We start from the raw sequence: 25,720 nt of genomic DNA, 5'->3' as shown, positions 1-25,720 counted from the left end.
TTTTTGCGCGAGAGTCTTCTACAAGTGTGAATCTCAACTCTCAATGAAAGCACCAATTTGTGGATGCAAATTTTCTTCTTCTCCTTCTTTGACAAAATTGCACCTACAAAACAATTAACACTTTTGGTCAAGGCCAAGAGCCTCACGCGCCCAGGATGAATGGGGGGGGGGCTTTGGCCGAAAAACTTCTGATGCCAAATTTCGAAATTAGAGAGAAAAAGTGTTTAGAGAATTTTTGGGCGTTTTGCAAGAGTCTGAATCCCTCACTTTTGTGAAAATGGGAGCCTCTTTATAGGGTTTGGCCAGTCCACTTTTTAGAGAAAGTGGCCGGCCATTAAGTGGGTTTTGTGGTTGAACTTTAGGTTTAATTAGCCAATTTATTATGATTAATTGGCTAATTAAATATAAAGGGAATAAATGGATGGTTACATAATCAATTAGCTAGCTTAATTGGGGTAGTAAAGTGGGAAAAGATAGGAAAGGTAGAAAGCTAAGGGGATGGCCGGTTTTGACTAGTTTTTGGGGTTAATTTTGGGAGTTATGTGACTAATTGGCTAATTAATTTAGCAAAATAGAATTATTGCTAAATTAATTAGCTAATTAGTGTGATGAAATGGGTAAATATGAGGAGACAAACTGGTTCCTCTTTTAGCAATAGATGGCCGGCCCTTTAGCACATATTTGGAGATATTTTGTGGTCAATTGAGTGATTTAATTGGTATTTGAATTGTTACCTTTTTTGGAGCATTTTTTACTTGGTTGAGGATGATTGCATACCACTTGCGCGTAGGAATCCCGGTATGCCCCAAGGGTAGTTTTGTCCTCTTTTATCAAAGATCCACTTGTCGCCTTGTGATTATTTTTTGTTCCACAGGTTTCATTGAGTGGTCTGAAACCCGATGTTGATGGATTTTATTGAGTGGTCCGAAATTGCATCATTTGATTTGTTGGTTCCTTGGATTTGATTTCAGCTTCAGAGATGTAGGCTTTGGCAAAACAATGTCGCTCTAGCCCTGCATTTCGGTGTATGGTATGTGTTATTGATTGATGTGTTTATGGGATGGTGTGGAAAGCATATGTGTACATGATTGGCATACCTGTGTGAATGACATGATGACAATTGTTGTTGGTGTATGGTTGATGTGTGGTATGATACTTTATGTTTGATGAAAACTTCAGAGTTTAACGAATGATGAACTACGAATGGCTTGATCCCTCTTTAGGGTACGTAGACAGTCTAAGCCATAAAGTGTACGAACAATTACTACTCAGTTGTATCATGAGTTGTGCTTTGCCCATATCCCTGAGGCGGGTATTTGGTGACGTCACGTGTCGATCCTGAACATATGCCAGGATCGGGGCGTGACATAGGTGATGGTGGTTGTCATTATTGTTGTTTTGGTTATATGAGTGTGTGTGTGTGTCCGGAGAAGAAGAGGGAGATAGTAAGATGAGAGATAGCTGTAAGGAAGAAGAAAAAGGAAAAAGAAAAATAATTAGAGAGAGATTCACGAGGAGAGAGGGAAACGGGGAATGAGGAACAAACGTGGGCACCAGTGGCACACAAACTACGGTTCACTAGGGACTAAACTGAAAATATCTCCCGAAACATAAAATTGCCAAATTGCCCTCAATGTTTCGAGCTTCGTAAAATCTTTGTTCTAGCTCCCAATTCGATTCTGCTAGCACCCACGCGTTTGTAGTGATGAGTACTACAAGAATACGCTAATAGAATAAATCAAACATTTCACGACACAAAAGTCAACAAAAGTAAAAAAATCTCACCTCTAGAGGCATTTTGGTCAACTCACACCTTTAAAATTATAAAAACTGTAAAATTAGGGATGAGTTATTACAGAAGTTGCAACAACTTTCCTCTTCCCAGCCTTCGACTCTGGCTGATCATCCTTAGGAGCCTCAACATTTATATCCCGTTTTTTTTCATTTCCAAGTAGTAGTCACCAACCCTTTCAGCCATCACTTATTATAGACATCACTTGGCGACATCCTTTAAACCCTCAGGCAAATCCTGGTCCAGATGATCGATCTAAGACTAGTCCCTTTGAATGTGATAGCACGATCAATCATGTGCACCCTAAGAATACTGACGATACGGGCAGAATCATAAATGGTGGAAAAAGCAGCAGACTTCACAGGAATGTGAAGGCCATTTATGCCATCCTTTCAATTCCTGATGACTCTGAGCACGTCATGGTCGCAGTCTTTATCCTTGTTAGGAATATTTCTGATCTAGGTTCGATTCCATTTCTCGGTGGAGCAACTTTGGAAAAAGTATAGCGGACTCTGATAGGAGCATATTTATACGACTGATTTAGCTTGTTCTCATGCATTTATGTTGTTATTTCTTAGTTAATTATGTATTGTAAGCTATTTTCATGTGTTTGTAGGTCTTTAGGCCTTATAAAGCAATAAGATGCATTTTGGTGCATTTTGGAGCAGTTTTGGGCTTGGAATGGATAGCACATGCATGGAGCAAGGTGGATGGATGAAATTGAAGACTAAAGAGGCTAGGAATTTGTTAAAGAGAAAGAAGAATTAATGGAAAAAGGACAAAGAGCTTAACCACAAAGGGATGTCACTCCACCATTCACCTTTCCATCATTGACGTGCACCACCATTGCACTCCTTTTGGATTCCTATGCCGTGCATCATCATCCATGTTCCCTTCATTGACTCATTTGTTGCATCATTCCACTTCCTTTCCTTTGTCTACCATGTGCACAATATCCTTTCACCTCCTTGCACTCATTGATTTACCACTTACTCACCTTTCCACACATGCCATGCATAATCACCCTTGTCCCCATCATGCACCAGATTTCTTGCACTCATTTCATGCACCATCACACTCATTACACTTTATTACCGTGCACCACCCCTGTCCCTTTCATTATTTCACATTTCATGCATCATTACATTGAATCATTGCACTCAATTGCTACACCATTCCTTGTTCCCTCCATCATTTCAGATTTCATGCATCATTGCACTCAATTGCTACACCACTCCATGTTCCCCTCCATTGCCATGCACTTCCACTATAAAAGGAAGTGTGTGTAACATAAATTAAGTTCATACTTGGTCAGATCATTCACTCCTATTTCAACACAACCTTCGTCCAAACACATCCATTCATCTTCACATTCATTCCTCCATACAAACAAACCTTCAAACACTCACCAACACCTTGTGCCTTAGCAAAGGAAGGGAAGGAAAGTGCTTGGATGTGCTTGCTGTCCAACTTGGATCGTTGGAGCGTTTAGGTGTTTTCTTTCTTTTGTTTCTAAACTTTAAATTCATTTCCTTTCGTTTTGTTGTAAATATGAGTGGCCAAACCCCTCTTAGCTAAGGGTGATTTCAAAGCCATGATTATGTGTGCAATATAATTTGATAAATTCCAGTTATGAACTCTTGAATCATGAATGCAATTGGCTTAACCATCTTGAATCGTTAATTAAGGGTCGACACTTAATTGGCATGCATAAATCTGTTGCTAGAATATAAGGAAGTTTCACATAATCGTTGCAAACTTATATTCACATGTAGTGAAGGTCGCTTATAAACGATCGCGTTAAGTTGATTTCCTAGCACGAGTGACATGATGTCATAGTTGCAAGTGCTTTATCAATGCTTATGATTTTCATTAAACATAATGATCTTTGATTGTATCTCATTACGATGTCATGTAGGGAACTTTAGAAGAATGTTTTGGGTTGACGAATGATGTCATCCAATCCAATAAAACAACGAAAATCTAAGAGTTAACTAGTGATGTCACGGTTAATTTGGAGCATTGTCATTCATAATTCAATGAAGTAGTAACTGGAAATCAAGTTATTTGCATACATGTCATGCGTGGAGAAAAAGCCTCTAGCTTTCCCATCCATCATCTTATTTCTCACATTCGTTTTACAATCTGTCTAGTTTTTCATACTTGTTTGTTTGTTTCAACTTCATCCAAATCAAAACCCCCATTTTAGTTTCTTGTTTCAAAGTGTTTCAAATCTGTTTTAGTTTGTGTTTTTAAGTGTTTTGATTCAAGTAAAAGTCAAATTTCGTCCAAAGTCATTCCTAGTGTCTAGTTTAAGTTTATTTGGTTGTTTTAAGCTGTTTTGAGTATTTTAAGTTTGCTTTGAGTCTTGTGAGTCTTGTTAAGTGTTTTTAAGTTTAGTTTTATGTTTTTGAGTCAGTTTAGAGGTTATTAGCAAGCCCTCCTAATCCCCGGTCTAGAACGATCCCTACTTATACTTGTACTACAATTGTCAAAAGATTGTTAAATTTGTGTGTTCAGATAATCTTCGCATCAAGTTTTTGGCGCCGTTGCCGGGGATTAGCAACTTTGCTAATCCCTTGTTATTTCTTTTTGTGTACTTTCATGTGTTTTTGTTCCTACTTGCTTATTTTACTTGTTTTCTTGTTTTAGGTGGTTTATGACTCGAAATTCTCAACCTGTTCATAAGCACATCTTTGACTTTGACGATGATTTTGAATGAACTTTGAGACAAGCAAGGAATCAACAAGATCCCCAACTATCTCAACCTGCACCAGATCTTGAAGAAGACAAAGTAGAAAAGTAAGAGGAGGCCATGGTAAGGAATTTTGAAGAAGTCCAAGATATGGCAGTAGACAATCGAACAATCAAGGAGCTTTCCGATTCGGGATTGGACAATGCTCTGCCTTTATGCATTCAATATCCAAGGGCGGCCCAAAATAAGACCTACGAGTTTGAATTAAAGTCCAGTTTATTGCACCATATTCCTAAGTTCCATAGGTTGTCCATGAAAGATCCTAATAAACATTTGAAGGAGTTCGAGGTTGTTTGTTCGAGCATGACCCCTGTAAATGTTGATGGGAGCATTCTGAAAATGAAGGCTTTTTCTTTTTCTCTCTTGGAAAAGGCTAAAGATTGGTTGTATGAGCTGGCCCCTGGAACTGTCACATTATGGGAGAGTATGAAACGGGCATTCTTGGAGAAGTTTTTCCCAACTTCTCGAGTCATTCTACTATGCAAAAGGATTAGTGGCATTCAACAAAACCAAGGTGAATCATTTCCCACTTACTATGAGCGTTTTAAAACCCTTGTTGCTTCATGTCCACAGCACCAGATGAAGGATGAGCTTCTTCTTCAATATTTCTACGAAGGGCTTCTACCAATTGAACGCCAAATGCTAGACGCCTCAGCGGGTGGAGCTTTGGTGGACAAAACACCCATGGTTTCCAAGATCTTAATTGCTAACCGAGCATTAAATGCTCAACAATATGAAGGTATTGGTCAAAGAGACAACCCACGGCAGCAACAAGTTAATGAGGTAAGTGCTATTTCCGAACTTCAAAATCAAATGGCTAATCTTACTACTCTTCTTTCACATGTGGTTGAAAAACCAAAAGAACAAAGTGTAGCTGCTTGTGGCGTGTGCTCAATGAATGAACATCTCACGGATAAGTTCCCTCAATTGATCGAAATTGGAAGGTGGGAATCTGCGAATGCCATGGGTTTTGGGAGTCAAAACTAACCAAGGAATGATCCGTTCTCGAATACATACAATCCAGGTTGGAGAGATCATCCAAAGTTCAAATGGAGGGAGCCCCAACAAACCCAACAACAAAGTGCATTCAGATAGCAACCTCTGGGATTCTATCAAAGGCCGTATGCACCCGTACAACCCCAAGCACAACCTGCCCAAAATAACTCAAGTTCATCTTTTGATAATGCTCAAGTTATTCAGTTACTAACTACGTTGGCGAAGGGTCAAGAAAATTAAGCCAAAGATATGCACAATTACGCCAAGGAAATGCAAAATCAAGCTTGAGAGGTGACTGAATTGAAGAGATAAGTGGGACAAATGGCTGAGTTGATGGGGCAATTTAGTAGAGAACCAGGTAAGTTACCTAGTTCGACGGATGTGAATCCAAAGGGAGGCTTCGAATTTGCCAAAGCCATCACCTTGCGAAGTGGAAAAGAAGTTGGATCTGATCCTAGCCTATCTAAATCCAATCAAAAGAAGGACGAAAAAAATGCAATCTGAGGACAAGGAACAAGGCCTGCCCTCGGCAAGGATTGAGCAATCTTTGCCGCAACCACCTACACACCCTAATTCAACCACCAAAGGTAAGTTAGGTTCAAATTCCATAACTTCTAATTCCATTCCAACCAATGCACCATTTCCTCGCAGGTTTATGCAATCAAAGAAGGATAAGAGTGACAAAGACATCCTTGACACATTCAGAAAGGTGTAAGTTAACATTCCACTTCTAGATGCAATTAAACAAGTCCCCAAATATGCTAAGTTCCTGAAGGAGCTGTGCACTACAAAGAAGAGGGCTTCGAACAAAAAGGTGGTAAGGGTAAATGAGAATGTCTCAGCTGTGTTGCAACAAAAGTTACCTCCTAAGTGCAAAGATCCAGGCAGTTTTACAATTCCTTGTGTTATAGGAAATACTCGCTTTGAATCTGCCATGTTAGATCTAGGTGCATCAATCAATGTCATGCCTTATTTAATATATTCATCTATGAACTTGGGAGAATTAAAAAAATGATGTAGTGATCATTCAACTGGCCGATAGATCTAATGCGTATCCAGAAGGTGTTTGGAGGATGTTTTAGTGCAGGTGAATCACCTAGTCTTTCCAGCGGACTTCTACGTGCTTGAAATGGAAAACTTGAACCATTCCCTTCAATTACCAATATTACTTGGCCGACCATTCATGAAGACTGCCCATACAAAGATAGATGTATTCAAGGGAACATTGACCATGGGATTTGATGGGGAAGTTATTGATTTCAATATTTCTGATGCTATGAGATATCCTCATGATGGTCACTCTTGTTTCTCTATTGATATGATTGACTCTTGGGCGCAGGAATTCCTTGATGATTTGAGTGAGGATGCACTTGAAAAGACTCTCACGCAAAGCATTGGACTCAAAAACGAAGGGTTAGCACTTAGGCATGCACACGGCAACAACAAGGAACATCTTGTCGTGCCTATTCAAGAAGAATTGGTGGAGATGGTTGCTGCCCTAGAGTCAAATCCAAGGCATATTGGTAAGTCTCCTAACCTAATTTCAATTCCCAATTCGACTAACAAGTTGCTTCCTTTTGTAATCCAGCCCCCTTCCCTAGAGCTTAAACCATTGTCGAGCCATTTGAAATATGTGTTTTTGGGAGAACAAGAGACGCTGCCCGTCATCATCTCTTCTTCACTCACGGCACAAGAGGAGGACAAGTTGGTGAGGGTGCTTCGGGAATACAAAACTGCCATTGGGTGGACATTGGCTGATATCAAGGGAATTAGCCCTACCACTTGCATGCATCGAATACTCTTGGAAGAAGGAGCCAAACCATCTAGAGAAGCACAACGCCGACTCAATCCACCCATGATGGACATTGTGAAGAAGGAAATCATCAAGCTACTAGATTGTGGAGTGATTTACCCAATTTCTGATAGCCATTGGGTCTCGCCTGTCCAAGTTGTTCCTAAGAAGTTCAGAGTCACTATGGTAAAAAATGAAGATAATGAGCTTGTGCCCACCAGAATCCAAACCGGATGGAGAGTTTGTATTAACTATCGGAAGCTCAATGCTACGACAAGAAAAGATCACTTCCCGCTGCCCTTTATTGATCAAATGTTGCAAAGGTTAGCCGGTCATTCATTTTATTGTTTTCTTGATGGCTATTCGGGTTATAATCAGATTGTGATAGCTCTTAATGACCAATAAAAGACTACCTTCACATGTCCCTTTGGTACCTTTGCCTATCGACGCATGCCAGTTGGGCTATACAACGCACCAGCCACATTCCAAAGGTGTATGGTAAGTATTTTCTCAGAATTTGTGGAAAAGATCATTGAAGTGTTTATGGATGACTTTAGTGTTTTTGGTGACTCATTTGATGCATGCTTGAATAAACTTACTTTGATCTTACAACGATGCATCGAAACTAATCTTGTCTTGAATTGGAAAAGTGCCATTTTATGGTAAAACAAGGTATAGTTTTGGGCCATATCATATCAGAAAAAGGGATTAAGGTTGATAAATCTAAAATAGATCTTGTACGTCACTTACCCTCTCCCACTTCAGTGAGGGAGGTTCGTTCTTTTCTTGGCCATGTAGGATTTTATAGGAGATTCATCAACGATTTCCCAAAAATCGCTCAACCCCTTTGCCGTTTACTCCAAAAGGAAGTAGCCTTCGAGTTCAACAATGAGTGTGATACTGCTTTCAAAACCCTCAAGGACATGTTGACTTCGGCCCCCATCATCATGCCACCAGATTGGAGCCTTCCATTTGAGCTGATGTATGATGCATCCGATTATGCCATTGGTGCTGTTTTAGGCCAAATGAGGAACAAACAGCCCCACGTCATCCACTACACTTCCCGAATCCTAAACGATGCTCAATTGAATTATTCTACCACTGAGAAAGAACTTCTTGCAGTTGTATTTGCTTTAGATAAATTTCGTTCATACTTACTTGGAACTAAAGTGATTGTATACTCTGCAGCGTTGAAGTATCTTCTCACCAAGAAGGAGGCCAAACCAAGGCTGATTCGTTGGATGCTCCTACTTCAAGAGTTCAACATTGAAATAAGAGACAAAAAGGGGAGTGAAAACGTGGTGCCTGACCACCTCAGCCGTTTGGTGCATGAGGATGACTCCTTACCCATTCTAGAGACCTTCCCTAATGAGCAATTGTTGTCCTTAGAGGTAAGTGAGCCCTGGTATGCTGATTTGGTCAATTATTCGGTCACAAAACAAGTTCCTAGCACTCTAGATAAATACAAGCGTGATAAACTCAGAAATGATGCACGATTTTGTGTGGGATGATCCATATTTGTGGAAGTATTGTCCCGACCAGATTATTCGTAGATGTATGCACAATTCCGAGTTTAATTCAATTCTTGCATTTTGCCATAGTTATGCATGTGGGGGTCATTTTGGCACCCAAAGGACAGCCCATAAGGTTTTAGAGAGTGGTTTCTATTGGCCTACATTGTTTAAGAATGCTAGAACATTTTGTATAACTTGTGATAGATGTCAAAGAACAGGTACAATAGGTGCCAATGACCAAATGCCGTAAACCCCCATCTTTAATGTGGAGATCTTTGATGTATGGGGTATGGATTTCATGGGACCCTTTCCACCCTCATATGGTTTTACTTATATTTTGCTAGCCATTGATTATGTGTCGAAATGGGTGGAAGCCAAAGCCACCCATACTAACGATTCTAGAGTGGGGGCAGATTTTATCAAGGCTAACATATTTTCCAGATTTGGCATGCCGAGGGTGTTCATAAGCGATGTAGGCTCCCACTTTTGCAATCCCACCATTGAGGCGCTGTTTAAAAAGTACAAGGTGAAGCATCGGGTTTCCATGCCATACCACCCTCAAACAAGTGGCTAAGCCGAAGTCTTGAATAGAGAAATCAAGAAAATCTTAGAGAAGACTGTTGGGCCAAACGGGAAGGATTGGAGCTTGCGTTTAAATGATGCATTGTTGGCATATCGCACTGCCTACAAAACACCTCTAGAGATGTCTCCATTTCGACTAATCTATGGCAAGCTGTGTCACCTACCTATGGAACTGGAGCACAAAGCGCACTGGGCTGTGAAAACATTCAATTTGGACTTAGATGCTACTAGAATGAATAGGAAGCTCCAACTGAATGAACTTGAGGAGATATAGAACGAAGCCTATGAGAATGCATGAATTTACAAGGAGAAAACAAAGGCGTTTCATGACAAAATGATTTGGGGAAAAACATTCTCAATTGGACAGAAAGTGCTACTATTCAATTCCCGTCTACGATTGTTCCCTGGTAAGTTACGGTCTAAGTGGTTTGGGCCATTTGTTATCATTAATGTTTTTCCCCATGGTGTAGTCCAAGTTAAAAGCTTAAGGAACGGCGACGAATTCAAAGTGAACGGGTATCGCCTGAAGCTATACTATGAGAGTGATGTGGGGCAGATTGTGGAAGAAATCCCACTCAGTGCCGTGGGCCCTATCCAAGCTTAGAAGGAAGTTTCTTCTGGCTGCAAGACGTTAAAGTAAGCGCTTCTTAGGAGGTAACCCATGTTTTGCGTTCCTAAAAACCTTCCCTTTTCTACAATTTTATTTTGCCATGATTGTCATTTTTATTTGTTACTTGTTTAATTGTTTTTGGTGCGGGTTTATTTTTGAAACATTGACAGATATGCAAGGTATTTTACATTAAAATTCATTGAAAATGAACAGGAGGCAGAAAAATACAAGAGGGAGCCTTCACAAAGGCTGCTTAGGAGAAGTTTCAGTGGTCGGTGAAGCCTCAGCAATCGGTGGAGCCACAGAAGGAGGAGGTATCGGAGGTTGATCATTTGGAGCTTCACTACGTAGTACAGCCCCAGAAGACAAAGGAAAATGCTGTTGGAACAAACCCACAAACCTCTGATGATCAAGTAAAATCTGACCATCAGATTCCTGCATCTGGTCAATCTTCCTCTTCATGTTTGTAGCATAGTTGTGTGCAAGCCTATGCAACTGTTTATTCTCATGCTTGAGCCCTCTAATCTCCTGTTTGAGACTCATCACTTCAGCCGCCAATGATTCAACTTGACGGGTTCGAGCAAATAGACGTTGGGCCATATTGGACACAGAACCTGCACATTGCACATTGAGAGCTAGAGAATCCTTAATAGCCAACTCATCAGATCGTTTGGAAAGTAGTCTATTATCTTTGGGAGTGACAAGGTTCCGGGCCACCACTGCAGCAGTCATATCATTTTTCATCACCGAATCCCCAACGGTAAGAGGACCAGTAGGGGATATGAAGGATGGGCGCCATATGTTCTCTGGAGAAGGCATGGATGCCTCTTCACCAAGGTTCAAGTCAAAATGATGGTCGGAGGGGCCAGACATTTTCAAAGATGTTGAAGAAAGAAGAGGTCGGACAAATCAGGATCTTAGAAATGTAAGAAGGGAGTTTCTACAGGTGAAAATTCAAGTGTACTTTGAAACGAACTGCGCGCCTCTATAAAAATCAGCACTCGACAGGATTTCAAAGATCGAAGAGGCAAGTTCAGAGATCAAAGAGGCGAGCTCAGAAATCGAAGAGGCCAATTCAAAAATCGAAGAGGCGTTAGCTTTCTCAAAAGCTGGGCTTGCTTAGAAACCACAGGCCATCCTCTTTTCTAAATTTGTCCGCACTTATCACATGCAACCTCTGCATTAGACGGAGCTCAGAAATCAAAGAGGCAAGCTCAGAAATCGGAGTGGCATTTTCTTTTCCAGACGTGTCAGCATCTGTCGCATGCACACTCAGCCTTGCGGAAATTACGGGCAATCTGTCGAAGATTTCTGGTGACGTAGAAAGCACGTGAAGTTTATTGTTCAATCATCCAACTGTTGCCGACAAGAGTGAAAGAATAGTATCGGTTATTAATTCATATAAATGTCAACCTTTACCCTTCATTGCAAGGCAGACATATATAACCCTTCTTCATCTCCGAGAATGCCTTCCCAACAAAGCCTCTTGAGTCACTCAGTGTTCCTTATTCCCTGGGATACCTCTGCAAACAACCCATCAAAAGCAAAAGTATTTCATATCATGAAGGTTGAAAGCAAAAGTATCTCATATCATGCTTTCTCCCTGTCATTTTCCTTGTCGATGTTTTTCACCTGCGGGACAAAGAGAAAGAGAGCAATTAGCCAGCACTTGGTATCAATCTTCCAATCTGGAACCGACTGCCTGGAACCCCTTCCTGATTGCTTACCTAGCCTTGCTCTCAGGTACTCATTTTCAACATCTTATGCTTCCTCAAGCTACCAAATCTACCTGAAGAACAGACAAGGGAAATGAAAATGATACCTCGAAGCATGTGGAGACAATGTCCTAATTCATCCTCAACTAAGGACAAGTAGAAAGAAAGAAAATGGTCGGCACTTGGAAAGATTGAAGAAAGAAACAGACCATCACCTCTACCTCATGCCTGCCTGCCGTGCAGACGAAACAAGTAGAGAAGAATGCAGACTGTACAACCAAGGAACGCTAATATTCCTCGCTCAGAATTCCAAACCAGTTCGAGATCAAAGCTGTGGAAAGTCAACAAGATCATCTATCTCCAAAACCAGATTTGCATTCCTAAACTCTACTCTGTCTGGTTTTTACTTTGCTATACTTGTCATGTTTATTCGTTGTTTGTTTGTTTGCTTGTTTTTGTGTGAGTTTATGCTTGAAACATTGAGGACAATGTTTGATTTAAGTGTTGGGGGGGGGGTAACCAAGTTGTTTTGCATAAAATTCGTAGGAGTTTATCACCCATTACTTCGAGTGTTGTTCCTTGCTATTTTTAAGTGTTTTAAGCTGTTTTGGAGTGTCTTAGTGTGTTTTGACATAAATCCAAAAAATTCCTAAAAATTATAAAATTGTTTTGAAAAACCCAAAAAGAGTTGTTTTTGTGTGTTTATTTGTGTCTTAGGGTACCTTCCAACATAATGATGAGGATTTGGTTTTTAATTACATGACTATTAAAGAGAGTTATAAACATGGATGAAAATTTGATTTACTCTTTGGTGTATGCTTGGTTGTGGTTATAATTTATGAATTCACATGCAATCATGAAGGAAAATTCAGTTTTTGTAGTGACCACCAAAGCCAAATTGCCGTACCCTTATTTCATTATGTGTTTAAGTTTAACCCCGTTGAACCTTGTTAAGCCTATATTCTTTGTTAACCCACACTATCCTTACCTAGCCTAGTTTTAGGACCATCCATACCCTTATTCTTGAAGCATAGTAAAGCATGACTTAAAATGAACTCCTTTTTTATCAATGTATTGCAGAAAGCAAGTGTGGGGGAAGTGATTCTTGTGTGTGTGTGTGTGTGCGCCAAAGTCCTTAATAAGGCACGGGTAGAAAAGAAAAAAAAAGAGTGAAAAGAAAAAAAAGAATTGAAAAGAGTATGAAAAAGAGCTATAAAGTGTTGTTTGTTAAGAAAGGGTTCAAAACATTGAATTCGGCCCTAAGTGTTGCATGAATCTTCCCTTTGCATTTAAAAGTTGATTCTGCATTCTAAAGTGATTTCCAAGTGTCTATTTCATTGCTTTGCTTGCTATTGCTTTAAGAACGTTTGTTATCCCTATCCTTTCTTTGTTAGCCATTACCCTCAAGCCCTGTTACAACCCTTGACTTCAATCTTGAGTGTTGTATGCTTCAATTTGTGGAGTTCGAAATTGGTATGAGCATATGGTGTCACTGGTTCTCGCATCTAAGTAGTAGCATTCCATTCATGAGATCATATCTAAACATGCTTAATAACTCCAGAAAATTGCTTTCTTTGTTATAACATATGTGAGTCCTAGTCTTTCGTGTTTACATCAATCTTCTCACATATACTAGTGTAGGGTGTGTAGTCAGAAAATGTGTGTGAAAATAAAGAGTATCTTGTAAGGAATTGAGCAAATTCTCTAAGGCATGTTACTACATTCAAAACTTTGTTTTAATTGGTTAATTGTGAACTAGTAAGTGGTGACTGTGATTAAGTATGTGCTCAAGTGTAAAGATGACAAAAATCTGTGGGAATGATGATTTTTAACATGTCATGTTTCATTAAAAATCCCTGAGGTAAATGTTGGAAGGTCTAGGTTGTGTTTTGTTTGTTTCGTTTGTTTTCTTTTGCTCGAGGACTAGCAAAAGCTAAGTGTGGGGGAATTTGATAGGAGCATATTTATGCGACTGAGTTAGCTTGTTCTCATGCATTTATGTTGTTATTTCTTAGTTAATTATGTATTTTAAGCTATTTTCGTGTGTTTGTAGGTCCTTAGGCCTTATAACGCAATAAGATGCATTTTGGTGCATTTTGGAGCAGTTTTGGGCTTGGAATGGATAGCACATGCATGGAGCAAGGTGGATGGACGAAATTGAAGACTAAAGAGGCTAGGAATGTGTTAAAGAGAAAGAAGAATTAATGGAAAAATGAGAAAGAGCTCAGCCACAAAGAGGTGTCACTCCACCATTCACATTTCCATCATTGCCGTGCACCACCATTGCACTCCCTTTGGATTCCTATGCCGTGTATCATCATCATCCATGTTCCCTCCATTGACTCATTTGTTACATCATTCCACTTCCTTTCCTTTGTCTACCATGTGCACAATATCCTTTCACCTCCTTGAACTCATTGATTCACCACTTACTCACCTTTCCACCCATGCCATACATAATCACCCTTGTCCCCTTCATGCACCAGATTTCTTGCACTCATTTCATACACTATTACACTCATTACACTTCATTGTCGTGCACCACCCTTGTCCCCTTCATTATTTCAGATTTCATGCATCATTACATTGAATCATTGCACTCAATTGCTACACCATTCCTTGTTCCCTCCATCATTTCAGATTTCATGCATCATTGCACTCAATTGCTACACCACTTCATGTTCCCTTCCATTGCCATGCACTTCCTCTATAAAAGGAAGTGTGTGTAACATAAATTTAGTTCATACTTGGTTAGATCATACACTCCCATTTCAACACAACCTTCATCCAAACACATCCATTCATCTTCACATCCATTCCTCCATACAAACAAACCTTCAAACACTCACCAACACCTTGTGCCGTGGCAAAGGAAGGGAAGGAAAGTGCTTGGACGTGCTTGCGGTCCAACTTGGATCGTTGGAGTGTTTAGGTGTTTTCTTTCTTTTGTTTCTAATGTTTAAATTCATTTCCTTTCGTTTTGTTGTAAATATGAGTGGCTAAACCCCTCTTGGCTAGGGGTGATTTCAAAGCCATGATTATGTGTTCAATATAATTTGATAAATTCCAGTTATGAACTCTTGAATCGTGAATGCAATTGGCTTAACTATTTGATCGATAACTTATTTGTATTTGTTAATTAAGGGTCGACACTTAATTGGCATGCATAAATCCGTTGCTAAAATATAAGGAAGTTTCACATAATCGTTACAAACTTATATTCACATGTAGTGAAGGTCGCTTATAAACGATCGCATTAAGTTCAATTCCTAGCATGAGTGACATGATGTCATAGTTGCAAGTGCTTTGTCAATGCTTATGATTTTCATTAAACGTAATGATCTTTGATTGTATCTCTATTATGATGTCATGTAGGGAACTTTAGAAGAATGTTTTGGGTTGTCGAATGATGTCATCCAATCCAATAAAACAAGGAAAATCTGAGAGTTAACTAGTGATGTTACGGTTAATTTGGAGCATTGTCATTCATAATTCAATGAAGTAGTAACTGGAAATCAAGTTATTTGCATACATGCCATGTGTAGAGAAAAAGCCTCTAGCTATCCCATCCATCATCTTATTTCTCACATTCATTTTACAATCTGTCTAGTTTTTCGTACTTGTTTGTTTGTTTCAACTTCATCCAAATCAAAACCCCCATTTTAGTTTCTTGTTTCAAAGTGTTTCAAATCTGTTTTAGTTTGTGTTTTTAAGTGTTTTGATTCAAGTAAAAGTCAATTTTCGTCCAAAGTCATTCCTAGTGTCTAGTTTAAGTTTATTTGGTTGTTTTAAGCTGTTTTGAGTATTTTCAGTTTGCTTTGAGTCTTGTGAGTCTTGTTAAGTGTTTTTAAGTTTAGTTTTATGTTTTTGAGTCAGTTCAAAGGTTATTAGCAAGCCCTCCTAATCCCCGGTCCAGAACGATCCCTACTTATACTTGTACTACAATTGTCAAAAGAGGGTTAAATTTATGTGTTAAGATAATTTTCGCATCAGACTCGCAGATAAACTCTTCAGTAGGTATAAGGCTTGAAATTCGGAGAGGCCCAGCTCAATCTTATAAATCCTATTTAGCCTCTCAAAGGCATGCATAACTCTAGAGTCAGTGGGGGTAAGGTTAATGGGTGCAAGCTGTAATGTGCCAACACTTCCTTGACGAAACCAGACATCAGGAACTGGAGGCCCAAACTTAGATACCACGAATGAATGCGCACATCCAGCCATGTTGGTTTTGAACCCTAAGATAGGCCACTATAAACATTAACCCCACTCGCCTCTAATCAAAGGTGGCAGCCAGAAAGCACGTCGTAGTGTATCTCATCGGTTGCTTGATTCTACTGCTCTAATGCGGTTAAGACTAACTAAAGGTGGCGCCGATTGTTGTTGCCAAAATTAGATTAACTGAAATTAACTTAATTAAGTTCAAATTTTAATGCTCGCAAGTGTACGAATTGTAAAGTAGAATAGTAGGCACGCACATGATCATTCCAATTAAGATTGATATAATTCTAATTATCTAACTTAAATTTAAATTGCACTTGAATTGGAATTGAAAGATTGATGATTTGAGAAAGAACTTTGAAATTGTAAATGTAAATAAAAATCAAATGAGACTAAATAAGTGACATGAACAATCAAATGTAAAAAACACTAGAGCATCTGATTTACCATAACCAGTCCAACTTATTCGAATAGTTAATCATTAACAAATAAACATCCATCTTGATGGTCTAATTCCTCTAATTCATATAGTATCCATGGCATCCAGATTACCACGTATACTTCTATGTGTTAACAATCTATGACATCTAGATTACTAAACACATACGAATTCACTACGATTTGGGAACTAAGGGACCACATGAAACCTAGTGTATGGCATCTACATCAAGGAATTCATGGTACCATTTGCAAGACGCTACAATCGAATTAACAACATGGCATATCCATTAACTCACATCATATACACTCAATTCAAATTAAAGTGGTGGCTAATCACTAAAATCAAGCTCATAAGCATAGCAAAATGATACTCAAAGTGAATGAAAATTCATAAATAATAAAATTGAAGTTTCAAGAATTCATGGTTAGGCTAAATTGTAGCCCTAGGAAAATGAAATTAGTTCGAAACTGATGCGAAAATTAACTTAACACACAAATTTAACCCTCTTTTGACAATTGTAGTACAAGTATAAGTAGGGATCGTTCTGGACCGGGGATTAGGAGGGCTTGCTAATAACCTCTAAACTGACTCAAAAACATAAAACTAAATTTAATAAGACTCACAAGACTCAAAGCAAACTTAAAATACTCAAAACAACTTAAAACAACCAAATAAACTTAAACTAGACACTAGGAATGACTTTGGACGAAAATTAACTTTTACATGAATCAAAACACTTAAAAACACAAACTAAAAAGGATTTGAAACATTTTGAAACAAGAAACTAAAAGGGGGGTTTTGATTTGGATGAAGTTGTAACAAACAAACAAGTATGAAAAACTAGACAGATTGTAAAACGAATGTGAGAAATAAGATGATGGACGGGATAGCTAGAGGTTTTTTCTCCACACATGACACGTATGCAAATAACTCGATTTCCAGTTACTACTTCATTGAATTATAAATGACAATGCTCCAAATTAACCGTGACATCACTAGTTAACTCTCAGATTTTCCTTGTTTTATTGGATTGGATGACATCATTCGACAACCCGAAACATTCTTCAAAAGTTCCCTACATGACATCATAATAGAGATACAATCAAAGATCATTACGTTTAATGAAAATCATAAGCATTGACAAAGCACTTGCAACTATGACATCATGTCACTCATGCTAGGAATTGAACTTAACGCGATCGTTTATAAGGGACCTTCACTACATGTGAATATAAGTTTGTAACGATTATGTGAAACTTCCTTATATTCTAGCAACGGATTTATGCATGCCAATTAAGTGTCGACCCTTAATTAATAAATACAAATAAGTTATCAATCAAATAGTTAAGCCAATTGCATTCATGATTCAAGAGTTCATAACTGGAATTTATCAAATCATATTACACACATAATCATGGCTTTGAAATCACCCATAGCTAAGAGGGTTTAGCCACTCATATTCACAACAAAACGAAAGAAAATGAATTTAAACATTAGAAACAAAAGAAACAAAACACCTAAACACTCCAACGATCCAAGTTGGACAGTAAGCACGTCCAAGCACTTTCCTTCCCTTCCTTTGCTACGGCACAAGGTGTTGGTGAGTGTTTGAAGGTTTGTTTGTATGGAGGAATGGATGTAAAGATAAATGGATGTGTTTGGATGAAGGTTGTATTGAAATGGGGATGAATGATCAAGCAAAAACTAAACTAAATTTATGTTACACACACTTCCTTTTATAGAGGAAGTGCATGGCAATGGAGGGGAACATGGAGTGGTGTAGCAATTGAGTGCAATGATGCATGAAATCTAAAATGATGGAGGAAACAAGGAATGGTGTAGCAATTGAGTGCAATGATTCAATGTAATGATGCATGAATCTAAACAAGGAATGGTGTAGCAATTGAGTGCAATGATTCAATGTAATGATGCATGAAATCTGAAATAATGAAGGGGACAAGGGTGATGATGCACGGCATGGGTGGAAATTGGAGTGATTTATAGCAGAAAATAGGAAAGGGATGGCTCCCTTACACGGCAAGGAAGAGAAATGGTGAAGGATGATATGGCTTGGACTTTCAAGGCAGGTTTAAGACTTGTAGAATATGTAATGAAATGTCCCAAAGTATTTAGAAACCCTTCGTGTGACTGAATCTTTGGTAATTTAGATTAGAAAAGGTAAAGACAAGATAAGGCAAGTTTGACTATTCTTTCCTCTTTCTTGATGGTTTCCTTGTCTTCCTTGGTCCTCTATTTATTTTCTTCCTCTCCTTGGCACATTCCTAGCTCCTTTAATTCCGTCCAACCACTTTGCTCCATGCATGTGCTACCCATTCCAAGCCCAAAACTGCTCCAAAATGCACCTTATTACATATTGTGTCCTTAGAACCTAAATTGCACAAAAATGACTTTAAACACTAAAACAACTAAGGAATAACAACATAAATGCATGAGAACAAGCTAAATCAGTCGCATAAATATGCTCCTATCAAATTCCCCCACACTTAGCTTTTGCTAGTCCTCGAGCAAAACAAAAGAAATAAAATGAAACAAAACAAACAAAACACAACCTAGACCTTCCAACATTTGCCTCAGGGATTTTTAATGAAACATGACATGTTAAAAATCATCATTCCCACAGATTTTGGTCATCTTTACACTTGAGCACATACGTAATCACAGTCACCACTTACTAGTTCACAATTAACCAATTAAAACGATGTTTTGAATGTAGTAACATGCCTTAGAGAATTTGCTCAATTTCTTACAAGATACTCTCTATTTTCACACACATTTTCTGACTCCACACCCTACACTAGTATATGTGAGAAGATTAATGTAAACACAAAAGACTAGGACTCACATATGTTATAACAAAGAAAGCAATTTTCTGGAGTTAGTAAGCATGTTTAGATATGATCTCATGAATGGAATGCTACTACTTAGATGCGAGAACCAGTGACACCATATGCTCATACCAATTTCGAACTCCACAAATTGAAACACACAACACTCAAGATTGAAGTCAAGGGTTGTAATAGGGCTTGGGGGTAATGGCTAATAAAGAAAGGATAGGAATAACAAATGTTCTTAAAGCGATAGCAAGCAAAGCAATGAAATAGACACTTGGAATTCACTTTAGAATGCAGAATCAACTTTTAAATACAAAGGGAAGATTCATGCAACACTTAGGGCCGAATTCAATGTTTTGGACCCTTTTTTAACAAACTTTTTTCTTTTCACTCTTTCTTTTTTTTCTTTTCTACCCGTGCCTTATTAAGGACTTTGGCACACACACACACACACACACAAGAATCACTTCCCCCACACTTGCTTTCTGCAATACATTGATAAAAAAGGAGTTCATTTTAAGTCATGCTTTACTATGCTTCAAGAACAAGGGTATGGATGGTCCTAAAACTAGGCTAGGTAAGGATAGTGTGGATTAACAAAGAACATAGGCTTAACAAGGCTCAACGGGGTTAAACTTAAACACATAATGAAATAGGGGCACGACAATTTGGCTTTGGTGGTCACTACACAACTTCATCTTGAATATGTGTTATGCAAATTAATAGCATGCTTTGAATGAAATAGGCATGAGTTCTAGCATTTGGAACTAAATGATGAAACGCTTTCTAAGTAGCAACCAAGCAAAGAATAATGAGATCATGCAACGACTTTAGAAAACAATGATGCACAGATCATTAACTCTCCAAATAAACATTTAGGCTCAAGTCTCACAAGGTTGTAGCGTTCATTTGAGTTCCTTCCTTCAAGCATGTTACAAAAACAGATTTTTCCTTTATGATTGCATGTGAATTCATAAATTATAACCACAACCAAGCATACATCAAAGAGTAAATCAAATTTTCATCCATGTTTATAACTCTCTTTAACTGTCATGTAATTAAAAACCAAATCCTCATCATTGTGTTGGAAGGTACCCTAAGACACAAATAAACACACAAAAACAACTCTTTTTGGTTTTTTTTTTTTCAAAATAATTTTTCAAATTTTTATGAGATTTTAGGATTTGTATATCAAAACACACTAAAACACTCCAAAACAGCTTAAAAACACTTAAACAGCAAGGAACAACACTAGAAGTAATGGGTGATAAACTCCTACGAATTTCATGCAAAACAATGATTACCCCTTCACACTTAAATCAAACATTGTCCTCAATGTTTCAAGCATAAACTCACACAAAAACAAGCAAGCAAACAAACAACGAATAAACATGACAAGTATAATAAAGTAAAAGCAAGACAGAGTTGAGTTTAAAAACGCAAATCTGGTTTTGGAGATAGATGATCTTGTTGACTTTCCACAGCTTTGATCTCGAACTGGTTTGGAATTCTGAGTGAGGAATATTAGAGTTCCTTGGTTGTGCAGTCTACATTCTTCTCTGCTTGTTTCTTCTGCACGGTAGGCAGGCACGAGGTTGAGGTGATGGTCTATTTCTTTCTTCAATCTCTCCAAGTGCCGACCATTTGCTTTCTTTCTCCTTGTCCCTAGCTGAGGATGAATTAGCACATTGTCTCCACATGCTTCGAGGTATCATTTTCACTTCCCTTATATGTTCCCTAGGCAGATGTGGTAGCTTGAGGAAACATAAGATGTTGAAAATGAGTACTCGAGAGCAAGGCTGGGTAAGCAATCAGGAAGGGGTTCCAGACAGTCGGTTCCAGATCGGAAGATTGATACCAAGTGCTGGCTGATTGCTCTCTTTCTCCTTGTCCCGCAGGTGAAAAACAATGACAAGGAGAAGGACAGGGAAAAAACATGATATGAGATACTCTTGCTCTCAACCTTCATGATATGAAATACTTTTGCTTTTGATGGGTTGTTTGCATAGGTATCCCAGGGAATAAAGAACACTGAGTGACTCGAGAGGCTTTGTTGGGAAGGCATTCTTGGAGATGAATAAGGGTTATGTATGTTTGCCTTGCAATGGAGGGTGAAGGTCGACATTTATATGAATTAATAACCGGTACTATTTTTTCACTCTTGTCGGCAACCGTTGAATGATTGAATAGTAATCTTCACGTGCTTTCTTCGTCACCAGAAATCTTCGACAGATTGTCCGTAATTTTCACAAGGCTGAGTGTGCATATGACAGATGCTAACACGTCTGAAAAAGCAAATGGCTCATCAATATTTGCAATCGGCGCTTCGACAAATTGCCCGTGATCTCCGCAAGCTGAGTGTGCATGTGACAGATGCTAACACGTTTGGAAAAGCAAATGCCTCTCCGATTTTTGAGCTTGCCTCTTCGATTTCTAAGTTTCGTCGAGTGCAGAGGTTGCATGTGACAAGTGCGGACAAATCTGGAATAGAGGATGGCCCGTGGTTTCTGAGCAAGCCCAGCTTTTGAGAAAGCTAGCGCCTCTTCGATTTTTGAATTGGCCTCTTCGATTTCTGAGCTCGCCTCTTCGATCTCTGAAATCCCGTTGAGTGCTGATTTTTATAGAGGCGTGCAGTTTGTTTCAAAGTACACTTACATTTTCGCCTGTAGAAACTCCCTTCGTGCACTTCTAAGATCCTGATTTGTCTGACCTCTTATTTCTTCAACACCTTTCAAAATGTCTGGCCCCTCCAACCGTCGTTTTAACTTGAACCTTGGTGAAGAGGCATCCATGCCTTTTCCAAACAACATATGGCACACATCTTTCATATCCCCTACTGGTCCTCTTACCGTTGGGGATTCGATGATGAAAAATGATATGACCGATGCGGTAGTGGCCCAGAACCTTGTCACTCCCGAAGATAATATACTACTTTCCAAATGATCTGATAAGTTGGCTGTTAAGGATTCTCTAGCTCTCAGTGTGCAGTGTGCAGGTTCTGTGTCCAATATAGCCCAACGTCTATTTGCTCGAACCCATCAAGTTGAATCATTGGTGGCTGAAGTGATGAGTCTCAAACAGGAGATTAGAGGGCTCAAGCATGAGAATAAACAGTTGCGCAGGCTTGCACACAACTATGCTACAAACATGAAAAGGAAGATTGACCAGATGCAAGAATCTGATAGTCAGATTTTACTTGATCATTAGAGGTTTGTGGGTTTGTTCCAACAGCATTTGCCTTTGTCTTCTGGGGCTGTACCGTGTAGTGAAGCTCCAAATGAGCAACCTCTGATACCTCCTCCTTCTGTGGCTCCACCAACTGCTGAGGCTCCGCCGATTACTGAGATTTCTCCTAAGCAACCTTTATGAAGGCTCCCTTTTGTATTTTTCTGCCTCCTATTCATTTTCAACGAATTTTAATGTAAAATACCTTGCATATCTGTCAATGTTTCAAAAATAAACCCACACCAAAAACAATTAAACAAGCAACAAATAAAAATGACAATCATGGCAAAATAAAATTGCAGAAAAGGGAAGGTTTTTAGGAACGCAAAACATGGGTTACCTCCCAAGAAGCGCTTACTTTAACGTCTTGCAGCCGGACGAAACTTCCTTCTAAGCTTGGATAAGGCCCACAGCACTGAGTGGGATTTCTTCCACAATCTGCCCCCATATCACTCTCATAGTATAGCTTCAGACGATGCCCGTTCACTTTGAATTCGTTGCCGTTTCATAAGCTTTTAACTTGGACTGTACCATGGGGAAAAACATTAGTGACAACAAATGGCCCAATCCACTTAGACCGTAACTTACCAGGGAACAATCGTCGAGAATTGAATAGTAGCACTTTCTGTCCAATTGAGAATGTTTTTCCCCGAATTATTTTGTCATGAAACGCCTTTGTTTTCTCCTTGTAAATTCACGCATTCTCATAGGCTTCGTTCCGTATCTCCTCAAGTTCATTCAGTTGGAGCTTCTTATTCATTCCAGCAGCATTTAAGTCCAAATTGAATGTTTTCACAGCCCAGTGTGCTTTGTGCTCCAGTTCCACAGGTAGGTGACACGGCTTGCCGGATTAGTCGAAATGGAGACATCCCTAGAGGTGTTTTGTAGGCAATGCGATATGCCCACAGTGCATCATCTAAACGCAAGCTCCAATCCTTCCGGTTTGGCCCAACAGTCTTCTCCAAGATTTGCTTGATTTCTCTATTTGAGACTTCAGCTTGGCCACTTGTTTGAGGGTGGTATGGTGTGGAAACCCGATGCTTCACATTGTACTTTTTAAACAACGCCTCAATGGTGCGATTGCAAAAGTAGGAGCCTCCATCACTTATGAACACCCTCGGCATGCTAAATCTAGAAAAGATGTTAGCCTTGATAAAATCTGCCACCACTTTAGAATCGTTAGTATGGGTGGCTTTGGCTTCCACCCATTTCGACACATAATCAACGACTAGCAAAATATAAGTAAAACCATATGAAAGTGGAAAGGGTCCCATGAAATCCATACCCCATACATCAAAGATCTCCACATTAAAGATGGGGGGTTGAGGCATTTGGTCATTGGCACCTATTGTACCTGTTCTTTGGCATCTATCACAAGTTATACAAAATGTTCTAGCATCCTTAAACAATGTAGGCCAATAAAAACCACTCTCTAAAACCTTAAGGGATGTCCATTGGGTGCCAAAATGACCCCCACATGCATAACTATGGCAAAATGCAAGAATTGAATTAAACTCGGAATTGTGCACACATCCACGAACAATCTGGACAGGACAATACTTCCACAAATATGGATCATCCCACACATAAAATCGTGCATCATTTCTGAGTTTATCACGCTTGTATTTATCTAGAGTGCTAGGAACTTGTTTTGTGACCGAGTAATTGACCAAATCAGCATACCAGGGCTCACTTACCTCTAGGGACAGCAATTGCTCATTAGGGAATGTCTCTAGAATGGGTAAGGAGTCCTTCTCGTGTACTAAACGGCTGAGGTGGTCAGCTACCACGTTTTCACTTCCCTTTTTGTCTCTTATTTCAATGTTGAACTCTTGAAGTATGAGCATCCAACAATCAGCCTTGGTTTGGCCTCCTTCTTGGTGAGAAGATACTTCAATGCTGCATGGTCAGAATATACAATCACTTTAGTGCCAAGTAAGTATGAACGAAATTTATCTAAAGCAAATACAACTGCAAGAAGTTCTTTCTCAGTGGTAGAATAATTCAATTGAGCATCGTTTAGGGTCTGGGAAACGTAATGGATGACGTGGGGCTGTTTGTTCCTCATTTGGCCTAAAACAGCACTAATGGCATAATCAGATGCATCACACATTAGCTCAAATGGAAGGCTCCAATCTAGTGGCATGATGATGGGGGCCGAAGTCAACATGTCCTTGAGGGTTTTGAAAGCAGTCTCACACTCATTGTTGAACTCGAATGCTACTTCCTTTTGGAGTAAACGGCAAAGGGGTTGGGCGATTTTTGAGAAATCCTTGATGAATCTCCTATAAAATCTTGCATGGCCAAGAAAAGAACGAACCTCCCTCACCGAAGTGGGAGAGGGTAAGTGACGTACAAGATCTATTTTAGATTTATCAACCTCAATCCCTTTTTCTGATATGATATGCCCCAAAACTATACCTTGTTTTACCATAAAATGGCACTTTTCCCAATTCAAGACAAGATTAGTTTCGATGCATCATTGTAAGATCAGAGTAAGATTATTCAAGCATGCATCAAATGAGTCACCAAAGACACTAAAGTCATCCATAAACACTTCAATGATCTTTTCCACAAATTCTGAGAAAATACTTACTATACACCTTTGGAATATGGCTGGTGCGTTGCATAGCCCAAATGGCATGCGTCGATAGGCAAAGGTACCAAAGGGACATGTGAAGGTAGTCTTTTCTTGGTCATCGAGAGCTATCACAATCTGATTATAACCCGAATAGCCATCAAGAAAACAATAAAATGAATGATCGGCTAACCTTACCAACATTTGATCAATAAAGGGCAGCGGGAAGTCATCTTTTCTTGTTGTAGTGTTAAGCTTTCGATAGTCAATACAAACTCTCCATCCGGTTTAGATTCTGGTGGGCACAAGCTCATTATCTTCATTTTTTACCACAGTGACTCCGGACTTCTTAGAAACAACTTGGACCAGCGAGACCCAATGGCTATCAGAAATTGGGTAAATCACTCCACAATCTAGTAGCTTGATGATTTCCTTCTTCACAACGTCCATCATGGGTAGATTGAGCCAGCGTTGTGCTTCTCTGGATGGTTTGGCTCCTTCTTCCAAGAGCATTCGATACATGCAAGTGGTAGGGCTAATTCCTTTGATATCGGCCACTGTCCACCCAATGGCAATTTTGTATTCCCGAAGCACCCTCACCAACTTGTCCTCCTCTTGTGCTGTGAGTGAAGAAGAGATGATGACGGGC

This window comes from Malus sylvestris, chromosome 5 (genome assembly GCF_916048215.2).
Source record: "Malus sylvestris chromosome 5, drMalSylv7.2, whole genome shotgun sequence".
Taxonomy (NCBI): Eukaryota; Viridiplantae; Streptophyta; class Magnoliopsida; order Rosales; family Rosaceae; genus Malus; species Malus sylvestris.
This window is presented reverse-complemented; position numbering follows the sequence as displayed.